Genomic DNA, 23,557 nt, shown 5'->3' on the forward strand with positions numbered 1-23,557 from the left:
TGTTCGTAAAATAGAATATTTCCTCTTTATTTTTTAACATTTTCATACGAAAGAAATATTTAATTTTTAAACTTTGCGCTCTTGAAATGTTTTGTCCTCTAGGCACGGACCTCGTTGGACAAATGTGAAACGTTGCACGGTAGCGGTGTTGAAACTTTACGATTCGACTATAGTATCGGTTGATTTTGTTATTCGTACGTCCCTACGTAACCACCCTGGATGCTAATGAGAGCTTAATTGGACCTAAGCGGAATTGTATGTAGAACTCTTTGCCTAAGCGAAAACGAATCTATGGATTCAATATTGATATCGATCCTTTTCTACCATTTTTGATATGTATCCCCACAGTACTCTTTTCCAGATTGTAGGAAATACTATGGTTAAAATTTCTCTACACATAGCGGAATTATGTTGAAATATTACCATACATCCAATTTTATACTCATAAATACAGATAAGATATCCAGCGAGCGAGAGAAAGAGAGAGAGAGAGAGAGAGAAACCCAAGCCGTCACCACTTCCATATTACAAATGCATATAAAGTATTGCAGTTAAAAGCTATGCAAAGACTTTCCTTTATGGCATGCTTCATAAGGACAATTCCAGTCTGCTCATATGACTTTTCAGGAATTTCTTGCGAGCGTTCCGACATTGGATTCCTTGTTATTCCCTCTCTTTATGCCTCGAATAATTTTTCAGGAACATAAATGACATGCTGAATACCAATGATGAGAAGTAAACTCTGTATGATAAATAGCTGCAAATAAATATACTATATAACGTATATATTACTACTATACGATTTTCGTATGATGTATTTAACATTCACATATATAATACCGAAGTACTATGAACACCTATCTCAGACATTGTACTTTAAATGTAATAATTACTTATGTTCTGCAATGATTATATGAATACTTTACAATTGATGTATTTTAATGTAATTATTTTATACATTTTTTATGCATTGCGGAAAATAACATTTCATACAAGAAAAAATTATAATTGACCTAGAGGGGAATCGTGTCCACGACCTTACGATTTGAAGTCTGACGGTTTACCACTGATCTAACACGGCGACTTTAAGCTCCCATCATCTAACGAAATGTAACACGGTTTCAAGACGATTAACTTTATATCCATTGCAAAAAGTGTTTTTGTCCTACTTTGTCTTTTATTTTATTATACAGACGAAAATTATGTTCGAATGTTTTTCATCCGTTCCTTTTTGTCATGTGTAAATGTTCCTTTACATATCTAAATGTGCTTTTGCATATGAAAAGCTAAAGGACAAATAAGCATGTGCTGACATTAATATAGGTTTTTAAATATTATATCATTAAGTATTTCAATGTTCCTTTCTTTTCTACACTTGGTTACAAGTTATATTAAAGTTAAAAGAATAAAGCACATCTCCATACTTTTTCCGATTGCAACGGTTGGCTTTGAAGTGGTTTACTGGTTTACTTTTTCCGAGGATAACCGAAGTCGTACTTAGAAATTTTTTGCCTCAAAACAGCAATAAATAGTGTGATCATTCTTTATGGAACAGTATGTACTTCCGGCAACTACTCTGAAGTCATGTTGGCGCGTGTTAATAGTACCATGTGGTAAATACTTACGTATACGCTCGATGATGCATAAGGAAGATAAATTTAATTTATTCTTCTTAAATTTAATAGTTAACAGATTTCTGTATTTTTTTTAAATACTGGTAATGTCATTGTTCAATATTTTAGATTTTTCTCCTTCTTCTATGCTTAATTCATTCACATTTGAAAATTGTATGTTTCTCTCTGTTTGTTTTGCGAATATTTATATACAACGATATTATTAATGTTTCAAGTTAAATATACTTAATGTTCAAAATGAATAAAAGAGCTAAATGCCAAACAATCACAGATCGAATTTTATTTCCTTTAAATTCAAGGATCGTTTATTGAGAGGGTGAAGAGATCATTGTTTTGTGCTGAACGAACACAAAATAATAAGTTATTCTTTCATTATTCTGTTCTATTCTCATGTCCAAACTCGATTGCACACAAATTATATAAAATAATAGATATTGAAAAAGAAAATGGGCATGAAATTACAAACATGGAATATTAGAAGTATTTAGATGGCAGGCGCGTTAAGGTCAGGGAAATACAGGAATGTCCTAGCAGGAGTTAGGAAGTTAGGTGTGAAAGAAATGGAACTGTGAATTTCTTAAATATTACATTCTTTTAGGGGGAGAAGATGAAAACAACCAATTAGGAATAAGGTTCCTCGTTCACAAACGAATAATATTACATATTAAGCGGGTTGAATTGGTTACTGACATACTTTCTTTTATTACTTTTAAGGGTTGGTAGTGTAATGTAACTTTTACATTTACATGCTCAAAGAGAATATAAAGATATATCTTAAGGCAGAACAACAATATAACAAACGTTTTTACGAAAAAGTGGAAAGAATATTTGACTAACGTCCACGATACCATAGGAAAATTCTATTAAAGGATTTAAACGCGAAGGTAGGATGAGAGAATATTTTCAAACCGACTTTACGGAAAGAAAATCTGCATAAGGAAAGTAATGATAACAGTGTTGGACTCTTGAACTTTGCAACATCGAAACGCCATATCCCAAAAGGTACGAAATTTCTACACCGCGACGTTCATAAATACATTTTGACTTCACCAGACGGAAATAAACGCATAGTCAAATTGATCACGTTTTAATAGAACAAAGAAGACAATCTAGCATAACTGATGTTCAGTCGTTTTGAAAGTTAGTTCTGGCACTGATCACTACCAGACAGAAACAATAAGAGAGAGGTTATCATTGAATAAAGGAAATATTCAATGTATGAAAACGGAGGGACTTAATTTAAGGAAATTAGAAGTGAGCCAGGTAAGAAAGGAATACCAGATTGACATGTCGAACAGATTCTCGGCTTTAGAAGATTCGGGGTGCATTAGTGTTGAGGATATTTGGATTGCAATTAGATACATCATTGAATTTTCTGCAAAAGAACAATTGGGACACACGGAAATACGTAGCAACAAACCATGGTTCGACCAGGAATGCATTAAACTTGCACAGAAGAGAAAAAAAGATAAAATTATGTTGGTTGCAAAATACGAATGAGACAATAACACAAAATTTCGTAGACACCAGGTGGGAAAATTCCAAAACCTTTAGAACAAGAAACGCAATTTTTTGAAAGCTAAAATTAAGGAACTTGAATTTGGTAGTAACAATAACAGGATCATGTGTACGGTGATCAACGAATTTAGAAAAGGCTAGCAACCTTGTTTTTATATATTAAAGAAAGCTCCCGCAACAGGTGTCACACATATAGACAGTATCTTAAATAGATGGAAAGATTTTCTTCATGATTTGGTTAACAGGCAGCCAAAAACTAATGTGTATGGAGAAAGGGAGAAACGCACAGCAGAACTGTAAGGTCTAGAACCTAATCGAATAGAAGTAGAAATCGTCATACTAAAATTAAAGAAACACAAATCTCTGGGTGTAGACGAAATTTCGGCAGAGTTACTGTTAGCTGGAGGCAAAAAATTGTGGAAAAAGACACACAAGCTCATTCTCCTTATCTGGAACAAGGAAGAATTGCCACAAGAATGCAGGGAATCAATCAATATTGCAATTCCCAAGAAAGGCGACAAAGCTGACTGTAACAATTATCGAGGCATTTCTGTTCTATCAACATCCTATAAAATCCTCTCAAACATTCTATTAGCAAGTTTGATCCATACGCAGATGTAAATATCAGGGATTGACAATGCTCATTCAGACAAAATCAATCAACTATCCACCAAAATTTTACCATTCGCCAAAACGTCGAAAAGAAATGGGAATACAATACCCCAGTACATTAACTATCTATTGATTTTAGAAAGGCTTACAACTCGGCAAGATGAGAAACCGATAAACAATCTTAAAAAAGTTTGGAATACCGGAAAGGTAATTAGATTAATTACGATATGTTTAAATCAATCCGAAAGTAGAGTTCGGGTAGGAAAATGTTTGTCTACGAGCTTTCACTTCGAGAATGGCCTGAAACAAACAGATGCCTTTTCAACATTAATATCCAACTTTGTTCTGGAATAAACTACAGTGAAACCTCCCTTAACGGACACCTCTCAATAACGGACACCTCTATAATACGGACAGATTGTTTTGTCCCGGCAAAAAATATATGTGCTCTTACGGAACAAAAACCTCCTTTTTACGGACACTCTCAGATACGGACGCGGACAGTCCTTTTTTACTCCCAAACGTTTCAATAACCTCTTCATAACGGACAGGAATTATTCTTGGTTCTGCGATATTTGACAGTAGACAGAAAAGTTTTTTCCCCACAAGTGTATCTATCATCAAACAGAACAACTTCAAGCTGAACTTGAAATGCTTCTTTTTTTCTGCCCGCAATAAACTGCTTTCTGGTGGAAATCTTAGAAAATCTTCAATAAGCACTAACACTCATGCTGTATTAGTCGTATCGTCAAGCATTCTATGCGGATCTTCCCTTCCCTAACAAATTTAGTGTTTTTTCCTCTGGGCCTTCCATCTTTGCCGATAATTTCATAGATAACAAAAGAAACATTGTTTATTTTGCGATAACATTTTTCAACGAGCAATGTTTTCTCTCTTACTTTTTTTGGAAAAGCAAAATTTTTCTTTTGTACATATTGATGTGTCAAACAGTTGAACAATTAAAGAAATTTGCCATTAATCGCGGTGAAATAGAAGTTCTCCAATTGATCCAACAGTTGCAAGCAAATTTCGAACAGAAACTAGTGTCCGTAGGATGTACACGGCAGACAACTACTGCAGACTTTTCCCCAAGAAATTTGGTGAATTTCTTCTCCACATTTTCAGTATTTAATAATATTGCATACTTTTTAAAGCTATTTTTACTTTTAATATAAGCGGTAAGTGAATTAATGGATTTTTTTTTTACAGGGTGATGACATGTCCTTAAGAAAATTACCATACACGCATTATCATTTGCAGTAGACGAACATATTAACACATTCCCCAACAATAATATTATTTAACAGAAATGAATTTCTCCTTCACCCGCCCCAGTAATTCAAATACGTACTAAATAGAGTATTTTCATATGAATTTTACGTATTTACGCTCATATATAATGTATTTTCTGTATATTACTGCATACAATCACCGTTGAGAAAATTAAATTTTTGTAACCTCTCTGTAACGGACACCTCTCAGTAACGGACAAAACTTTGCGTCCCATTGGTGTCCGTTATTCAGAGGTTTCACTGTATAAGGAAAATCAAAAATAGCAACCAGGGCATAGAAAAAATGAAATCAAATATTTAAGTTTTACGTCCCATGGTTATGACCTTTAGGCTAAAGCAGACGCACAAGATGAGAAATGAATGAAATGGTGGAATGAAGAAAGTGGGAGGAAACGGCATAACCCCGAGAAAACTCTCGAGAACAATATTTGCCCACCACAAAATCCACATGGCGCGACCTGGGATCGAAACAGGACTCCAATCACCGGAGGTTAACGCTAACCAGGGCCTAGAGTTGAACGGTATTGACCGAGTTATGATGTATGTTGATAGTGTAAATCTAACAGGGGATGATAGGAGAACAATAGAAAAAATGCATAGGTCTTATTAAACTCTTACAGGGATTTGGATTAGAAGTAAATGCAGAGAAAACTAAATACATGTAAGTGCGTCGGGATCGTAATGCGGTGAATTGTGGATGCTATAAAATAATAAATAATACTTTTGATAAAGTCGATACTTCCAATTATATAGGATCAATATTAACAGACGAAAATCATATTTACGAAGAAATTAAATGTCGACTAAAAGCAGCGAATTCTTGTCATTATTTAGTTCAGTCACTTGTCTTTGTGTATTCTGACGAGGAACTTGAAGCTTAAAATATATAAAACGATCATCATGCCTGATGTTCTGTATGATTGCGAAACATGATCGCTTACTCTGAGGGAAGAACATAGAGTAAATGTATTTGAGAACAAGGTCCTGAAACGAATATTCGTCCCCAAGAGGAGCGGAAATGTGGAATTTCAGAAACTTCATAATGACGAACGGCATAATTTATACGGTTAGGATCATTAACTCTAGTAGGCTCAGATGGTCAGGACATGTAGCTAGGATCTAAGAAATTAGAAACGCTTTTTAGTCTTGACTGGAATACAAATCGGAAAACGATCATTAGAAAGACCTAGGTGCATATGGAATGACAATATTAAGATGGATCTCGCAGAAATTCCCTCTTTACCTTTATACAATCACTATCGTAATTGCTTCCAATTGTAAACGAATGATAAACCGCGAAAATTAACTTTTTTTGTAATGTTTACTCTGAAGCAGGAAAAGTGACCTAGAATTTTTAAATATTATCGCATCATACTTGAATACTAACACTTAGCTTCATTTCGTTAACTAGAATCTTCTCTTTGAGTTTAGAGTATGTTATATGCTGTTGCATATCATTTAAAAAGGAACCATTTTGTTTTGCATGAAACTGACTCATGTTATTTTTCATTTTCAATTACTAACAAATACACCAAACAATCCTTAAGAGACATTTACTACAATATCCATATTTATCAATAGTTATTACCTAATAGTACATTGCCGTACCTCAACTTAATCTATGCAAGTTTTTACGCCATTTACCGAAGTGGTGTAAAACATTGATATGTACCTACATAGATCGCAAACTAGCTCCTTTGTACAGTGCTTTGTTGAATGTGCCATGCAGTTGTAGCTCGAGCTATTTAGCTTTAAAGTTAGTTTTCTGTCATTTCCCCACTTTGTAAACCTGAAAGGATTGGATTCCAGCCGAAAATTATTACATCTTTTTTTACATATAGGAAATGGCGTTTAAATCACCTCCAGAATTGTAACCATAATTCGTTTTCTACCTTTTCCCCTGCTCTCAGATATTATGCATCTAAGTTTGAATGGATGAATATTCAAGAATCTTAGAGTACAAAACATAGAATACAAAACGTGATAATCTATAGAAGTGTAAGACCAGAAGAGTGCTTACACATGAATAAATCAAAAGTTGACATAGAAGGTTCATTTTTTCTACTACTTTTCCCAGACTCTTACTACATGAAAAGGTACTCACACCAAAGACGAATATTGGATATGTATATAAATAGATGGAAACAGGCTCTTAATGATTAACTTACCTTGCTTTCATGGCCAAATCTGAATTAGAAGCAACGCAAGTTCCGTTGAACGTTTCGATGTAGGACGGTTCGTAAATTAACTTTAATGTGCCATCTTGTACAATCATGGCCACTTCTCGGAGCTAAAAGATGATAAATTAGATGTACAAAAATTACGATAATAAGATTCTTTGTTAACTGATTATAATTAAATTGCATCTTATCAATTACATAATCGTTAATTGTCCACGAAAGGTTGCTCGTTACCCTGGAAAAACTTTACAAATCGTGTAATTTATTAAATATTGTCAACTTCCTTTAGGTGCATGTAAAGTTCCTTAAAGTCTTTACCTTCCCAAGTGAAAGAAAAACTGTTATTATCAATAGTGAATCATGCTATTACTACTGGGTATGAAAGCTGCAAACTGTTAGTACTTACAGACTGTATGGTATAAATTCGTTGCTTTTCATTGAACATGATATCGAAGTCAATGTCAATAAACTGCTAGAATCAAAGTTGTGAATTCATTAAATGCGTGATATTGGTCTGAGGGACAAGATATATAGTATGGATATCTGAGACGGTCTACGTTTCTTCTTTCTGTTTTGCCTAGTTTTTTTTTCAGAAAATTAATATTTTTCCTACTTTAAAAATTATAGTTATGGTTTATGCTTCACAGGTGTATTGGAGCTCAATAGAAGTAAAAGTGAGTTGATTTTTTTTGCTGCTATTACTGTGTGCAGATCAGTACGGTATAAAAGTGTTTTTAGTACATCAACATTTTAAACTTTGTGAATTTTCTATAAACCACAGGTATTATGGAGAAGAATTCTCAAGAAGCGACCAAGCAGACAGCTTCCGTTCCCTCCTCGAGTACTAGTAATGCACCCAAGTCATAGGTTAAGAAAATTACAACTGTAGTTTCGTGATAGGCCTACTCCAACATCTACATGTAGTGCCACGATTACATCATCTACTATCATACAACATTGTTCAGATTCTGTTTTTTGTTACTATTACAAAATAAGTGTTTTGTATAAGGTAGGCTTTTTGGTTCCCAGATGCGTTTTCCTCAAGGAGGTAACACAACTCATATATGGTTGTCAGCTGTGAGGGAGGAAGTAATGCTTTTTGGTAAATTCCACTGACCATGATTGTTTCTCCTTTCTTTGTACTTCAGATCAAGCGCAGTTTCAGCTCTCGATTAACAATTATCTAAAAACTACCAGAATCAATTTGTTCCTTAGCAATTACAACGGTTACACGAAGGCCTGCAATTTGAAGTATCCTATCAGAAAATTATTCCAAATGAAATGCTTGTCACTACAAAGTGTATATTGAATAGTAATCAGCAAGCATGAGTTCTCGTCAGCCTAGAATTATCAAATAAAAATTATCGAATGCAGGATTTTTTTTTCAGAGTGAGTCTATTTTCATAGAGCAGCTGGATGTTTTTTCTTAATTTTGAAATTGCTTTCTTTTTACCTTATAATTGTTTTGGCGACGTCAAAGCTGTCCTGTTTTAAACAAATTTTTTTTTGAATTGTTGTTCAGACTTTTTCTAAGTTTTAAAACAGGATGATGACAATAATAAGGTTAGTTTTAACTAGTTGCTCACGAGAAGAGAACTTTCTCGTATTGCCTTGTTTTCGAGACGAGAAGAATATTAAATAAAAAAAACTTCGAGTTTTACATCTCACCGTTATGCCGGTTAGGCTAAAGGAGAAGGTGATGATGATAAATGAATCAAATTGTGGAATGAAGAAAGTGGGAGGAATCGGCAGAACCATGAGAAAAACAACGAGCACGGTGGTTGTCCACCACGAAGTTCACACGACGCGAGCCGAGATCCAACCAGGGATCCAAAGCACCAGAGGTGAACGCTCTACCACTGAGCCTCCGCGCCCCCAAGTTCGTTTTAAATTGTAAGACCTTGAGAAAGACGATATGATTCTCGCCTCGCTTTTAAGAAGAGACAAGAAGCTTCTCGGGATGTGTGGGGAAAAACATTGCACTAAACGTATTATAACACAGTCTTCATGGACGCGGAATGCTTCTTATAACTACTAGATAAAATTAAGAAAAAAAATGAAGGTTTGAATTTTATACATAAATTTACGAAACAAGACTAGCAAGACGACGAGAAAAGTATTCCGAGAATCGAGACGAGACAACCTTTTCTCTCGTCTTTTGTGAAACATTAATGATAGAAACTTGGGTATGCTATTCACGTCACGTTGGTTTGCGTTTTCAATTATGTTTCGTTTTGCATATAAAGATGAAAGCGAACACACTCTTCATTTTTCGAAGAGTAAGATACCCTCACAAAATGAGTGCAGTATTATCTCAGCCAAAGATTTCTACAAACTAAAGGATAATGCAGTGTATGGTGAAACAGTTGACTCGTAGTAGAGTTAATGTTAAGTTAGTTACTAATGAGAAAAACTGTGAAATCTTGTAGTATCACCACAGGGTCATCTATGATTAGAATTTGGCGACAGTTAACATGTCTAAGGGTACTATTGACTAAATAATCAACTTACTTTGGTCCTATGGTGCAGGAATTATCAAAATTTCCCATGTATCTATTCTATTATAATTTTATGAAAACAAATAGGTATTGCGTAGATGGACACTGACGCTTTTGTACATATTATTCAGACACATGATTTTTACGTGGATATAAAGCCAATGTTGATAGAACATTTGATACTTTTGAATATAGTAATGACAATCGTTACGGTACCATTAACCTGAATAAGAAAGTGTTAGATAAAATTAAAGATTACGTAAATGGAGTACAAATTGAAGAATGGGTAGTTTTGTGTTGAAAAATATATACCATTAGCATCAAATCTACTGAGGAAAAGAAACGTGTAAAGGGTATACGAAGTTTCAACATTATTACCATTAACGATATCAAACAATGTATCGAGAATTTAAGAAAAATATCAGAAATGAGCTAGCATAGCTTCAATAGAAGGAGCATGAAATATTTACGAGCCGTGTGCATAAGGTTGCTCTAGTCTTCGACGATGACAAACGTCTCATTCCGAATTGTAATATACACATTTTAGCATGGGGACATTATCAAATAAGAAACAACAAAAGTTGTAATATGTTTTATGTTATAAGAAGAGTCACACACACACATTTGGTTTCCACACATAATATTTCTAATTTATAGCAACAATGAAGCATGAGTTTATTAAACAAAATTTGTATTAACAACAATAATACATATTGTATTATTTTTAAAAAACAATAAAATGTTTAACATAATTATGTTTTCCTTTATAAGAATAATGTCACACACACAGCGTTGTTATTTGGTTTCCACACATATACCATTTCTCATTTATACCAATAATTTATAGCATTAAAATTCTTATTAATGAATGCATTATAACATCATTACTATTACTATTAATATAGGAAAACATTGATAGAAATGTAGGTAATGAGTAACCTGTAGCCCTAGAGGCTAAATATAACACAATTATTCCCACAAATTTGAAATAAATAATTTTGAATACGTCTATTATTGCATGTATAAAACAAACAGTTTCGTTTTTTAAAACTTATAATACTATATATATATATATATATATATATACCACAATATATATATATATATATATATATATATATATATATATATATATATATATATATATACCACAATATATATATATATATATATATATACACTCGTATATTGTGGTATGACATAGCTATCAAAACGTTCCCTCACACGCATATTAGATATACAAACGGCAACCCAACGTTCAGCAGGCTTATTACTAGAATGGGTATTTATAATTATTTCTTCAAAGCATATATGAATATTCTAGAGTAGTTATTCTGCATCATATACAATTCTTAAATGATTTTTATGTACACTCATGTCCAAAATTATTGTCGCATGTCTATAAATATGTTTTCCTAGGAACACAATTTGATAACGAATTCGCCCGGTATTTCTATAATATTAGTATAATGTAGTTTCTTATAATGTCTAATCGACAAAGACATGCATATGGCAAATTTCATGTCAAAACAGCAGTAAATAATAACAATATAACGAAAATAAAATTTTATTTTCCATTCAGCAACATTTTATTTTACTCATTATAATTTTCGTATTTTTAATTCTTTTCCTATGAAATTTACCACAAATATACATTTCCAGTTTATACACATAGTATCAGTATTAAAAGTATCCTGCAAAATCATCATCAACTTATATTCTTACAAGAAGACGGTTATAGATATGCGACAATAAATTTTGACATGAGTGTACATTGTGTGGTAAAGCATCATAAAGTTCAATTTTTAAATATGAATTAATTTATTTTTTTAAAATGAATTAATATATATTTTTATTTGGAAATACAGTTCTGAGGAGAAATCACCATAAGTAATTCGTGCTACAAGAGATGCCAGTGCTTTTTAAAATTAACCTCTAATCACAGACTTCCTTGACGTTGCGGACTAATCTGAAATGCAGCACTGGCAATAGTATAGGTAGATAAATGAAACACCCGTGGAGTATAACATTTGGATATTTGGAATGTAAAGTATCATTACCTTAATTAGAACAGTAAATACCAGAACCTCCTAATAACGTAGAATATGCTTGTGTAGTGGGCCGTTTTCAAAATCTGTTCGTACAAATCTTATTCTTGTACAATGTCTACATGTCTTAACAAATAACGATGTGTTAACTTTTTCGCTTGCCCGTTCCTACCAATACCTGATGTATTATAATTTGAGGTTTATTTTTTATTTTTATTTTTTGTTTCTCGCCAGCGTAATTTTAAAGCCTCGTTAATAGGTCTACTATCATCTAATACATCGCCAGCTACAATAAGTCCTTTAACTAATAATTCTTTTACTACTACATTAACACCTTGTTCTAATAATTGATATACGTTACGGAATAGAGCACCTAAAGGATATCTATACACGATTTTTTTCTTGAAAGGGTGTTCTCATATATACACTGCACCTACCTCCTACTTGTTGTGCGTAATATTTGTAATATGGATCATTCATGTTTTGCTATATACGCATGTGTAATGCTATTTTATGATCCTGTATTGTTGTTAACAGTCATCATATTATAAAATCACACTGTACCATAAAATTTATGTTTACGTGGTGAATCCTCTTAAACGTCCTCCTCTTCTTTGGGATGAGCAGCAGTATTTATTGTTAGCTTACGAATATACGATATACGATTGTACGATATTGTTACCTATGTTCTCGAAGGGTATTGAATTTTGTTAATAGCTTAACAAATTGTCCCAATCCTGTGGAAAGATTATATTTATTTGGAAACCTAACAAAATTCGCTATTAAATCTATCATGTTGGCGACCGGGACTAATATGTTATAAATATTGTAATTAACACTATCATCCTATTGAAAACTCTAATTTTGTTTTAATTTCCGTAATAAGGTCTTTGTTTTCGTAGACAAAATTCGGGAAGTGTAAATAGTATCTAATCCTCCTCCCCTTCTTCTTCATTCTTTTCTTCGTTTTTCAGCCCCTGGTTATCAACACTGGTTGATGTTGCTGCAGGTCTTTTCAACAATGTCTAAATATTTTTGTAACACCCCTTTATATGTATCCACTTTTGTTCAATACTCATATTCTTATTATTTAAAATTTCTTTGATCTCTTCTTTTATGATAAATATAGTTATGTTTGATATTGATATAATTTTGCTGCCAAGATTAGAATGAGCTTTTTCCCATGCTGCTTAATTATTATTATTTAATTACAATATTATAGCTTGAATAATAGGTGTAAGCAATGCGGTGAGAAAACTTCTTCTTGTACAATTATTCGTTTTCCTCTTTTAATGATGATGTTTGTTACCAAATACTTAAGTTTGTTTTTATATTTTTAATATAATTTTTGCTCTTTTCTATTTAGTTTAATATTTTCTTCTAATACGTTATATGAACATTCAGAAATATAGGATTAACTCAGAATCTCCATTTTGTAATATTACTTTGCTACTTTAAATTTTCACTTTGCTAGAAGTTTTAGTAAATGTACATTTTCTTACTAATCATTCTTTTACGGCTATAATACGTAGTATAACCAGTTGCTAAATATAAAAAAAAATTGAAATTATTGTTTTCACAAACATAATTAAAATAACATAAATTTATTCGAACTCGTTGCTCATGAGGAGTATTTTGTTTTTAATCAAAGCGCAAGTACCCATGAGCATTTCGAGTTGCATTGTGATTGGCTTCCTGAACTAACTTTGCATTACCTTTAGACAATTAATGTGCTAAGTATTTTTAGCCTGATCACTAGCATTTTTAGAACGTATTATGTAATTAGAAACTAATGATATTTCGTGCATCCCTTTTTGTCGATGAAAAGTATTTTGAGTTATAAAAATAACACTTACATATCCGTGTTGGCTACTTTTAGTGAGAAGACCTATTGTTCTATTATTGCATTCACACACTAAATCGTTTCTAATAACAAGATGAGGTCCTTTATTGGGTGAAAGTTCATCGTTTTGTTGCAATCCTTCTTTAAAGTTACATGAGGAAAGAGCCTCGTGAAGAGTCTCTTATGGTATGGTGTTATGCTGAATAGCAACCCTTTTACGAGTTTGGTAGTCATTATAACACCATAGCATAATTTTAAATAAATTAAACTAATTGTCGAGAAATGTGTTCATAAATTTGGTTTCCACATTTTGTAGGACTTGTAAAAGATGCTGGTACAACTGACTTGTACATGCTACATATAGTACATGTAAAAGGGTGTTCAAACATCGTATTGTATTGTACAAGAAAATAATTTTGAACTTAATATATTATTATTAATATTATTATTACTATTATTATTGTCAGTCAAATATTACATTACTTAAAAATTGATTTCAAATTAACCTAAGAATTATACTGACGGCAATCCTAACCATTTTAAATAAGCATCATCCTCTGTTTCACTCAATTTTTTTCCAAAAGGTAAATATGAGGGTATTTCGTTCTCATCAATTCCTGTTCGTAAAAGCGTCTCTCTACAGGTTTTTGATTACTATTTTCCGTGTAGTAGCTCTCTGTGTTGGTTGAAAATGCTTTCCCTATTTTAAAAAAATTCCATATTCAAATTACTTTCAAATTCTATTTGAAATTACCTGTTCATCTTGCTGATTCTGACATACTCATCAACTTTAAATTTCGATTTACCACCAAACGGAGAGAATTTTTTACAATAGACGATTGAGAGCAAACGTTCCTCAGGCTTTTTGTTAATATGCCTCATGTTTCATTTTAATAGTAATATATTTGTTATTATTATATTGTTTCAATAACTGTCTTAGTATTCCTACCAATTTATTGTTCCCCTATAAAGTAAAACTTTCCCACATAAAGTTGCTGAGCACCATTTTAAAACGTTCAGCTATACTGTTTCATTTCATTATGTGGAGAACAATGTTCAGTACCGTATTTTTCATTAACTGTATAAAATGTGTTTTATAAAACTCCTTCCTTCTATCCGTCTGAAGGTATTTGGGACTCGTAGGCTTTGACAAGATTTTCACCAGTTTTTCGTTTTACAAGAACAGCGTATTCTTTCTTACTAAATGAGTCAATAACAGCTAACAGATAAATATTTTATCTGTATTTATGTTTCATATTCATATGTGCGGTAGCCTCTATTAATGTTTCATAAGCCTCAATTCCTGAATTCATTTCTACTAAATCGGCTTGCCACAAATTATGAAGACCTTTGGGAACTACAGGAACTCTAGAATAATTACTTTCATATGCTTTCTGTAACTTATTTGCAGTATTCTCTCTTCTCATTTCAAACAAATATACCTAGCTTGCTAATTTTGTTATAGTATATTACATTTCCTATAAGGTATTAAATAAAATGTGCAAATTTGTATATTATAAAAGATTTTGACGGAGGTGTAGCACTAGTCCAGATATAATGAGAGATTGCTCACTATGTTCAACAGACCGTAATTCCCTTATTAACGATAGGGAAGCGGTTGAAAAATAAGTCATATAGTTTTATTAGTTTGCTATATTATATAGGATTTAACGAAAGATAGTCATACCTTTCTTCTTTCTCGCGTGGAGCTGAATGTTAAACGTGTAACATCTACTTGATGCCCGGGTTGCACTGTGTCATGAGCAGCAACCTGTACGACGGAGTGTGGAACAACGGGTCGTAATGGAACGTTACCACTTAGAAGTGAATTTCTTAACTCTAATTGAAAAACAAAATGTTTTAAATTAAAGGGGAAAGTGTATTAGAGATTTAATAAAAGAAATTAAACTGCTAATATAATTTTCAAATTTGTATGTGCTGAAATGAACCAGTTTTGTAAGTGAAAACATGCTTTGAATAACGAATTATTTGATACAGCCACGTAAGTGAATTATGAAATAACATGCTTACTTATGTTGGTTAAGTTTTAAATTATTATACACTAAAGAATTCAGCTAATTAAGCTCTTATACATTAAGAACCTATCGTACAATTTTAATTATACGATAATTAGTTCTAAAATAAAATTTCAATTTTAAGTAGATGTCTTTGTTATTAAGTCACATATTTCATGGTCTAACACAATTTGGATTTGGGGGTTCACCTATCTCATTTAACCTTCTATTCACCACATTTAACATTCTTTTCATCAACTGGGGTGAAAACAAACCCCACGGATAATTATTTCGTTAGTACTTCTGTTCTTATTTTTGCAAGAAAGAGAACCAAGAACTTTATTTATTTGTATGAAATACTTTGGGGAAAGGCAATTGCATTAAGTCAACTGCTTTCTACATATTTACAAGTTCTTAGAGTGCTTTGCAAGTACACTGGAATTAAAAAATTATATTACTTTTAAAGTATGCATTATTTTTCTCAACCAGCACTAGCTGGAAGCTCATTTTAGTTTACACTTCGTATTTAATAGTTCCCATTGTAGAATTATCAATCATAAACATAGAAGTGTAGTGATAAGTGGTGTTATAATGCTTGTACCCTTCATCTCCATTTTGTGCTCTATTTGAAAGATAAATGAGTCTTAGTTAATACACGAAAGTTACTTCTCTCGAACATTAATGATAATGAAATTTCAGTATTTTCGGATGCATATTGAAGGTCAAGTCTTGAACAGGAACAAAATCCTACCAAATTCCGGAGTGCCTTTCACAGGAACACGCTCTTGTCCTCTCATCGCCAAACAGACCTCATCACAAACTTTTCCAGAGAAGTCTAATGTGTTTGCTAAGTCACTTCAAAGCATTTTTACACCACTAGTCATCCTATAAAAGCATTCTTACGCAACGTGACATATCCTTATGAACCGCACCTTATCCTTATGCTCATATTAGTTATAGTCACGACCTAGATGCGGATCATCCTCTTACTCCTCCAATTACACCTTTGCAGATCACCGCAGTCTTAGCCAATACGAATACAGCTCCTAGGTTTGATGGTGTAACTTACCGATACATTAAAGAGGCACTACTGGATGTTTTGCTCATACTCTTCACTATTTATAACCTTATACTTCGAACAGGTGATTATCCGGTATCTTGCAAAACTTCAAAGGTCTTGAGTTTTCTGAAACCACAAGGATAACCCCAAGGCAGAGCCTTATTGTCCAACCCACCAAGTGAACTTTGTGGTTTACAAACACCGTGTGCATGGGTCCAAACGGTGTTCTCCCGTTTCCTTCTACTTTCTTCATTTCACAATTTTATTTCTCATCACCACCGTCTCCCTTAGCCTGATTGTCCAACCCACCAAGTGAACTTTGTGGTTTACAAACACCGTGTGCATGGGTCCAAACGGTGTTCTCCCGTTTCCTTCTACTTTCTTCATTTCACAATTTTATTTCTCATCACCACCGTCTCCCTTAGCCTAGCCGCCATAATCGTGAGACGTAGAACTCAAAGATTTCATTTCATTTTTCTTACTGTCCAATACATCTTACGTCTACACTCGTAAAGATCCTCGAACGCATTTTAGTTCGGCGTCTACATACTCACTTCTACCACAATCAAATTCCTCTACACCTAACTGACTTTCGCCCAAACTACAGTTTTAATAATAATCTACTCAAACTTACCAGTATTCTTGACAACCATTTCAATAGAATCCAACCTTCCTGTTCATTATTATTTGACTTGGAAAAAGCTTTCGATTCAGTTTGTCACAATGGGTTACTTTAGAAACTTCATCTTCTGTGACTAAAATTCTCATATGTCAGACGAATTCACCACTACCTCACCAATAGCATAGAATTTGCCTGCATTAATTCATCTTTATCTTATCCTATTTTCCCACAGAGTGGTGCACGCCAAGGGTAAGCATTATCACCACTCTTACATATACTATATATTAGAGATTTGCCTCTTAAAACTGACACTATCAACACCTTTACCTTTGCAGATGATACTGCTTAAATCGCTTGTGGGAAATCCATTTAGCATATCAATACTATATTTCAAGAAGTAATAAATAAGTTTTGTGAAAGGTGTAATACTTGGGGACTCTGAATCAACTCCACTAAAACATATCATCAGGACGCACCAGTCGGGTTCGACGGCATAGATCTTTCTTTAGCAGGCGTACGCATTTCGGTCACACGTACAACGAAATATTTCGACGTTATCTTTGATGATCATCTTTCATGGCGGGGACATCTCCGGCATCTCATAACTCTGGTGCAAAATAAACTAAATCTTCTGAAGTGTTTAGTTGGCACTTCCTGAGGCCGTGTTAAACACTTACAAAGTCTTCTTGCGACCATCTATACTCTGTGAACACAACGAATAGCTTACTGCCAGTAACAAATTCTACACCCGTCTCCAGATCATTGAAAGACATGCATTACGTCTTGCATATAGCATCAAACTGCCTAGTCCTAATCAGCTTCTCTACGAGCATATCCCATTTCCACATTTCCTTCTTCATTTAGAAAAACTGCTGACCACGGACACCACAACCAACTAGATAAAAGGCCATCACACCTTTCGCAGTAGTACACGTATCGATGCCTATCAAGATGTTCTACCCAGTCTACAAGCAACACCGCTTTAGCACTTAGTTACCCTGCATGTTCTTACATATTCTGACGATTACATAGACAATTTACTATTAGCATATCAACCAGGATGTTAATCACCAAACACTTATCCATCATTTGCAATTTAATTTCCTCTAACAAAGGTATCATCATGTGTCGAGTCGCACCGACACAAGAAGATAATCCTTAATCTGTGTAATTAACCAATATCACGGTGTTGTGGCGTGTGATTTGCACGTTATCTTTCATCCGATCATACATATTTCCTGACAAATAATGAACGTACAATTAATAATGATTCCTGAACAGTTGAAGAATAAAACTATTAATTATGGATAAATAAACATAAATAAATGAAACTAAACTTCTTAGTCCCTGCAATTTATAATTTAAACCAACTACGATTAACCCTAAAGAGAATATATACTTTTTACGGGTTATTGCATGTAAAAAATGAAGATAAACACATACTCTCTCATTAGCTTTACGTACCATAAGTCACAAACTGTCTCCTTTACCAAGCCTATCCCAAACGGAATCATACGCAACAAATCTTCAGATGAAAACTTTGCTACTACAATCCGGAACAAAGCATTCGTTCACATTTTTGGGGACGAAGCTACTATTTAAGCTCTCTCTCAAACCAGAAAAAAGCAACCAACACCACATAGACACCAACGCATGTACTCAGTGGTGATAAAAGGATAGACGAATCCACCATCAGCATTGACGAAGAAATCCTTGACAAATTGGGTCTCGAATGTTATGAAATACACAAATGCATTCGCATCAAGTGTCAGTCAAGTCCCACCTATCTTGTTCGAGTTCTCGCAGTATCCAAGGGGGCAGTAGACGAGCTGCTTCAAAATGGTTCCTACAACGACCCAGGCGTCATAGAGTGGAACCATCCCTACAACGCCACCACTTCCTATCCGCTGCAAACAGTATGAAACACGTGTCTCATACCTGAATAAAACGGTCCAAACTCACCCCTCATGCCAGTGCAATGGGGACCATACCATTATCAACTGTCTTATCTTCAAAAAACACCTCTATACAATACCTGCCATCAAGAGCACCCAACATATAGCTATAAATGATATCAAAAACCTGATCCACCAAGTGACAAACCTCAACTAGCTGTTCCAATCCACACGACCGATTCCGCTGCACCTCCTGCCAACTGCTTACGAGAACCCGTCACGGTAAAAGACTTGCTATGCTTCACGACGCTTATTCTTCAAAATATCCACCCTTCTTGCGCCCCCACATTCTTATGCAGGTCGATAATATTGCCCAACAATTATTTGGCCTACAACTTCCAGACACTTACACGTGTCCACAGGTTCACTTTTCCATCACATCTACTAAAGCTGATCCAGAGTGTCAATCTGGATAGCAAGTCTCGGCGAACTTTTTAAGCTATATCACTTATCATGGAAGTCACCTTCTTCTTCCTTAACATTCGATCACTTCTCACTCACAAAGCAGTTTTTGAACAACTCCGAAAGGAGAAAGTACAGGTTTTTGCCCTGAGCGAAATCTATCGCACACCTACACATCATGTCTGCCTGCCACAGTTTCCATTACGCTGTCATGATTGCTCTAGACCTTACCAACGAGCAAATGGAGGCACTGCAATTGGAACATATCATAATATCCCTATACGCTCTTATTCTTTAACTACCTACATATTCTTCCTTAGTATTCCATAGTCACGCTATATTTTCGTACCAAAATCATTGCTCTATATACTTTATACATCCGACCAAGCCATCCCATTCTATGATTTTTTCGATACATTAATACTATATTTAGGCATTACATCATAATGGCAGATTTAAATATTCGTGATCGGTCCCAGGCAGAGAAACAATGCTTTCATAACTATAATTCTAATATCCATGTCGCTGATTTTCATCATCTCCCATCACCACCAGCAATTCATCCACAGACATTCTTATTATTTCTGCTTCAATGACTATTCAAAATCTTAGAGTTCTCCCCCTTTCGGCAACGATCATGCTCCCATACTGATCGATATTATGCTCACCCAATCTGGTCAATCACAACCACCACCCATTCACTACTTTGATTATAATCATGCAAATTGGGTTAATTTCCAAGTGGATCTCACCAATTCGATTTAACAACTTCAAGAGCCCCCTATAGGATACAAGATATATAACCTTGTTGACCAATCTCACAGCATCCGTTGACACAGGCACCCAAAATAACCTACCCCTTAAGTACACGTCATCCACAGAAACCTCCGATCCCTCCACAATATCACTCCATAATTGTTGCTTCTAGACACACTTTCTCCGGCTTTCAACGTACTCATAAAACTATGCACTTAGCACAGCATCACGGTTGGGCTCTCATGCTTCATAATTATTGAATTGCCTATAAAAAGAAAACGTTTGACCTCCGCTTGCCACACACTGTCATCTACATCACATAAAACCAATTTCTGGCAAAAATTCCATCAGTTAACTGGTCAACATCAACATACAGAATGCCCGATCAGTTCACATAATCATCCTCTAAAAACCGATATTGGTAAAGCAAATGCTTTTGCATCATTCTTCCAGGAAATATTTAACCCCTCCGTACAACTATCCCACCCACTATCACCCGACGTGTCGAATGTCTAGCAAATCCACATTTGCCCCTTTCATAACCCAATATTTACCATCAACTCATCGATTCACCTCTTAGTGACGCCAATACTCCTGCAGATATATCTTCCTTCACCAAATACAAACGTAACCCTGCATCTCGCTTTGACCAAAACACTTATAAACTCATATAATTCCCTCTTTCTAACTTATACATTTCTTGCAGCCATATACAACTTTATTCTCCACACCGGCTTTCATACACTACAATGGAACTCTCCAGAACTCTTCTTTTCACCAAACCCAACAAACCTCCTCCACAATTCTCATCTTATCGTCCTATCCAATTAATATCTGTACTCAGCAAAATCTTTGAACGCATTCTTGTCAGTCGCCTTAATACCCATCTTTCCGAACGAAGACTCATTCCTATTCATCAAGATGGTTTTCGACTAGTATTTCCATTCAACTCTTACGCCTCATGACCGCTATATCAAATTCTTACAATGCTTCCAAACCTTTCTGTCTGTTACTCTTTGATGTTCAACAGTAGTCTAACTTTTTGACAAACTTTTCAAAGCTTTTGACAATCTTTGGCATGCCGTCTTCATCGCAAAACTTCACTCATTTCATTTCCCCTTCCTCTACATAAGATGTATACATTCTTTTCTTTCAAATTGTATGACTTACTTTACATTCAACCAATCACTTTCACATCTGATCTTTCTTCGCTGTCGTGTCCCTCAAAGATATGTTCTTTCATCCTTTATTTATATATTATACGTCGTAGACACGCCTCCTCTACCACAAAAGGTCTCATTATATCAATATGCCGACTATACAGCTTTTCTCATTTATCTCACCATATCCAACACTGTTCAACACTTCAATCGCAAACTTCATCAAGCAATAGATGCCATTACTTTTCGGTGAGACAAGTGGCTCCTAACCATACATCCCCTAATTACACAAGCTATCACTTTTCTTCCACCCCGCTGCCGTTCTAGAGCAATCCTACTCTCTTCATATTCACGTCAATAGTACTTTCACACGTCCATCATCACAAGTCATATACCTTGGAATCATCTTCGACTCAGAACTCTGCTGCAAAGCCCACTTACGGAAAATTGGATCGCAGGTTACAAATCGAGTAAACATTCTCCGTCGGCTAGTGAACACAAATCGGGGCTTACATACTGACACTGTTATTAAGACATGAGGTTTTCTTCCGACTAGCTCTCACAAATGGCTATATATGCTGGATCTCTGCACTCATGAACTGAATACTAAATCTGCAATATCCGAAGGGCATGGTCTGTACCGAACATATCGCATAAAAGTACCAGCACCGACTTTCCTGCAATCTTGCAACACTTGGAGAAACTCAGCAAAAAATACACCACAAAAGTCATTGTCGAAGGTAATCCGCTCTTCCTCGACACCTTTCACCAGGATATTATTCATGATACCATCTCTTCGTCATCAAGCCACAGTTTTTCAACATCATTTTAGATTATATCATCATGCATTAGACGAAAATGACCCTCATGACGCCGATTTTGCTATATAACATCCACCTCATCTTAACACATGTATGTATCTATCTATGCACTATTGTTTCATCAATGCTGTTAGCAGCGGACTTCATCTGTCACCATCGACCCTCCGACGCCCAAGGGCGGACTAAAATAGCCATACACCCTGTGTTTTGTGGCGTCTATCCGCACCTCACCTCATCCCTCATTTCATAACCATTGCTCTAGTGAATAATAAAAGAATAGTAATATGTAAATTGATGTCTCCCTTATGAAAACTGATAGCTGCAAGAACAGTTTCTAATAATTTTTGCCCACGAGACCGGAATAAGATAAAGTAATATTTCTTCAAAAGCCCGATGCCAACTCTAAATAAAGAAAAAAATCTCACTACCTCGAAATCGTCTTACCGAAGAAAGGGCGTAACCCTTTCCCCGGCTTAACCCTAAAAAATAAAAAGAATAAATTGAAGGTCAAAACACACACTTTTGATCTCAAGCGATAAACCTGGCGGCAACCACAATAGTCTAAATATCCTCGATCCTTGGATTTGCCTCAAGAAATCTTCAGCGTAACAGTTACGAGACTAATCTAGTACAGCATAGCTCGATGCCAATAAGGTTGCAATAGGCCACCTAAGCCACTATTCTAATGGATGGCTTTTATCTTCTTATCATATCCTTTTTAGCTATTTTATGTTTATAGTGCTCATCATCATGGACACTGCACCTCACGCTCTGTCAGCATCCCCCGACAAACGATGTGAGAGGTCGAAACGCACCAAACTTAGCGACGTTCATCAGAACCAGGCTCAGTCACCTAAATCAAAGCGCCGTCACACTCTCAGCGAATAATCCACTGAACCAGACTCATTCAATACACATTTCAGCATGTACACTGAAACTTCTTCATTTGCTTCTGTTAAACCAAGTGTTTTTCGTTTCTACACAACAATGATCTTCAGTATCTTGACCTCAAAATACTATGTCATCACATTACTAAATATACTCCACGGATCAGTATCACAGAAATAATCTAAACTCAGAAAGGCATCATTAAAACGCCAGATGATAAATTCGCAACATCTATTCCTGTAAACTCTGTGGT

Source organism: Thermobia domestica, chromosome 13 (genome assembly GCF_964235325.1).
Source record: "Thermobia domestica chromosome 13, izTheDome1.hap1.1, whole genome shotgun sequence".
NCBI lineage: Eukaryota > Metazoa > Arthropoda > Insecta > Zygentoma > Lepismatidae > Thermobia > Thermobia domestica.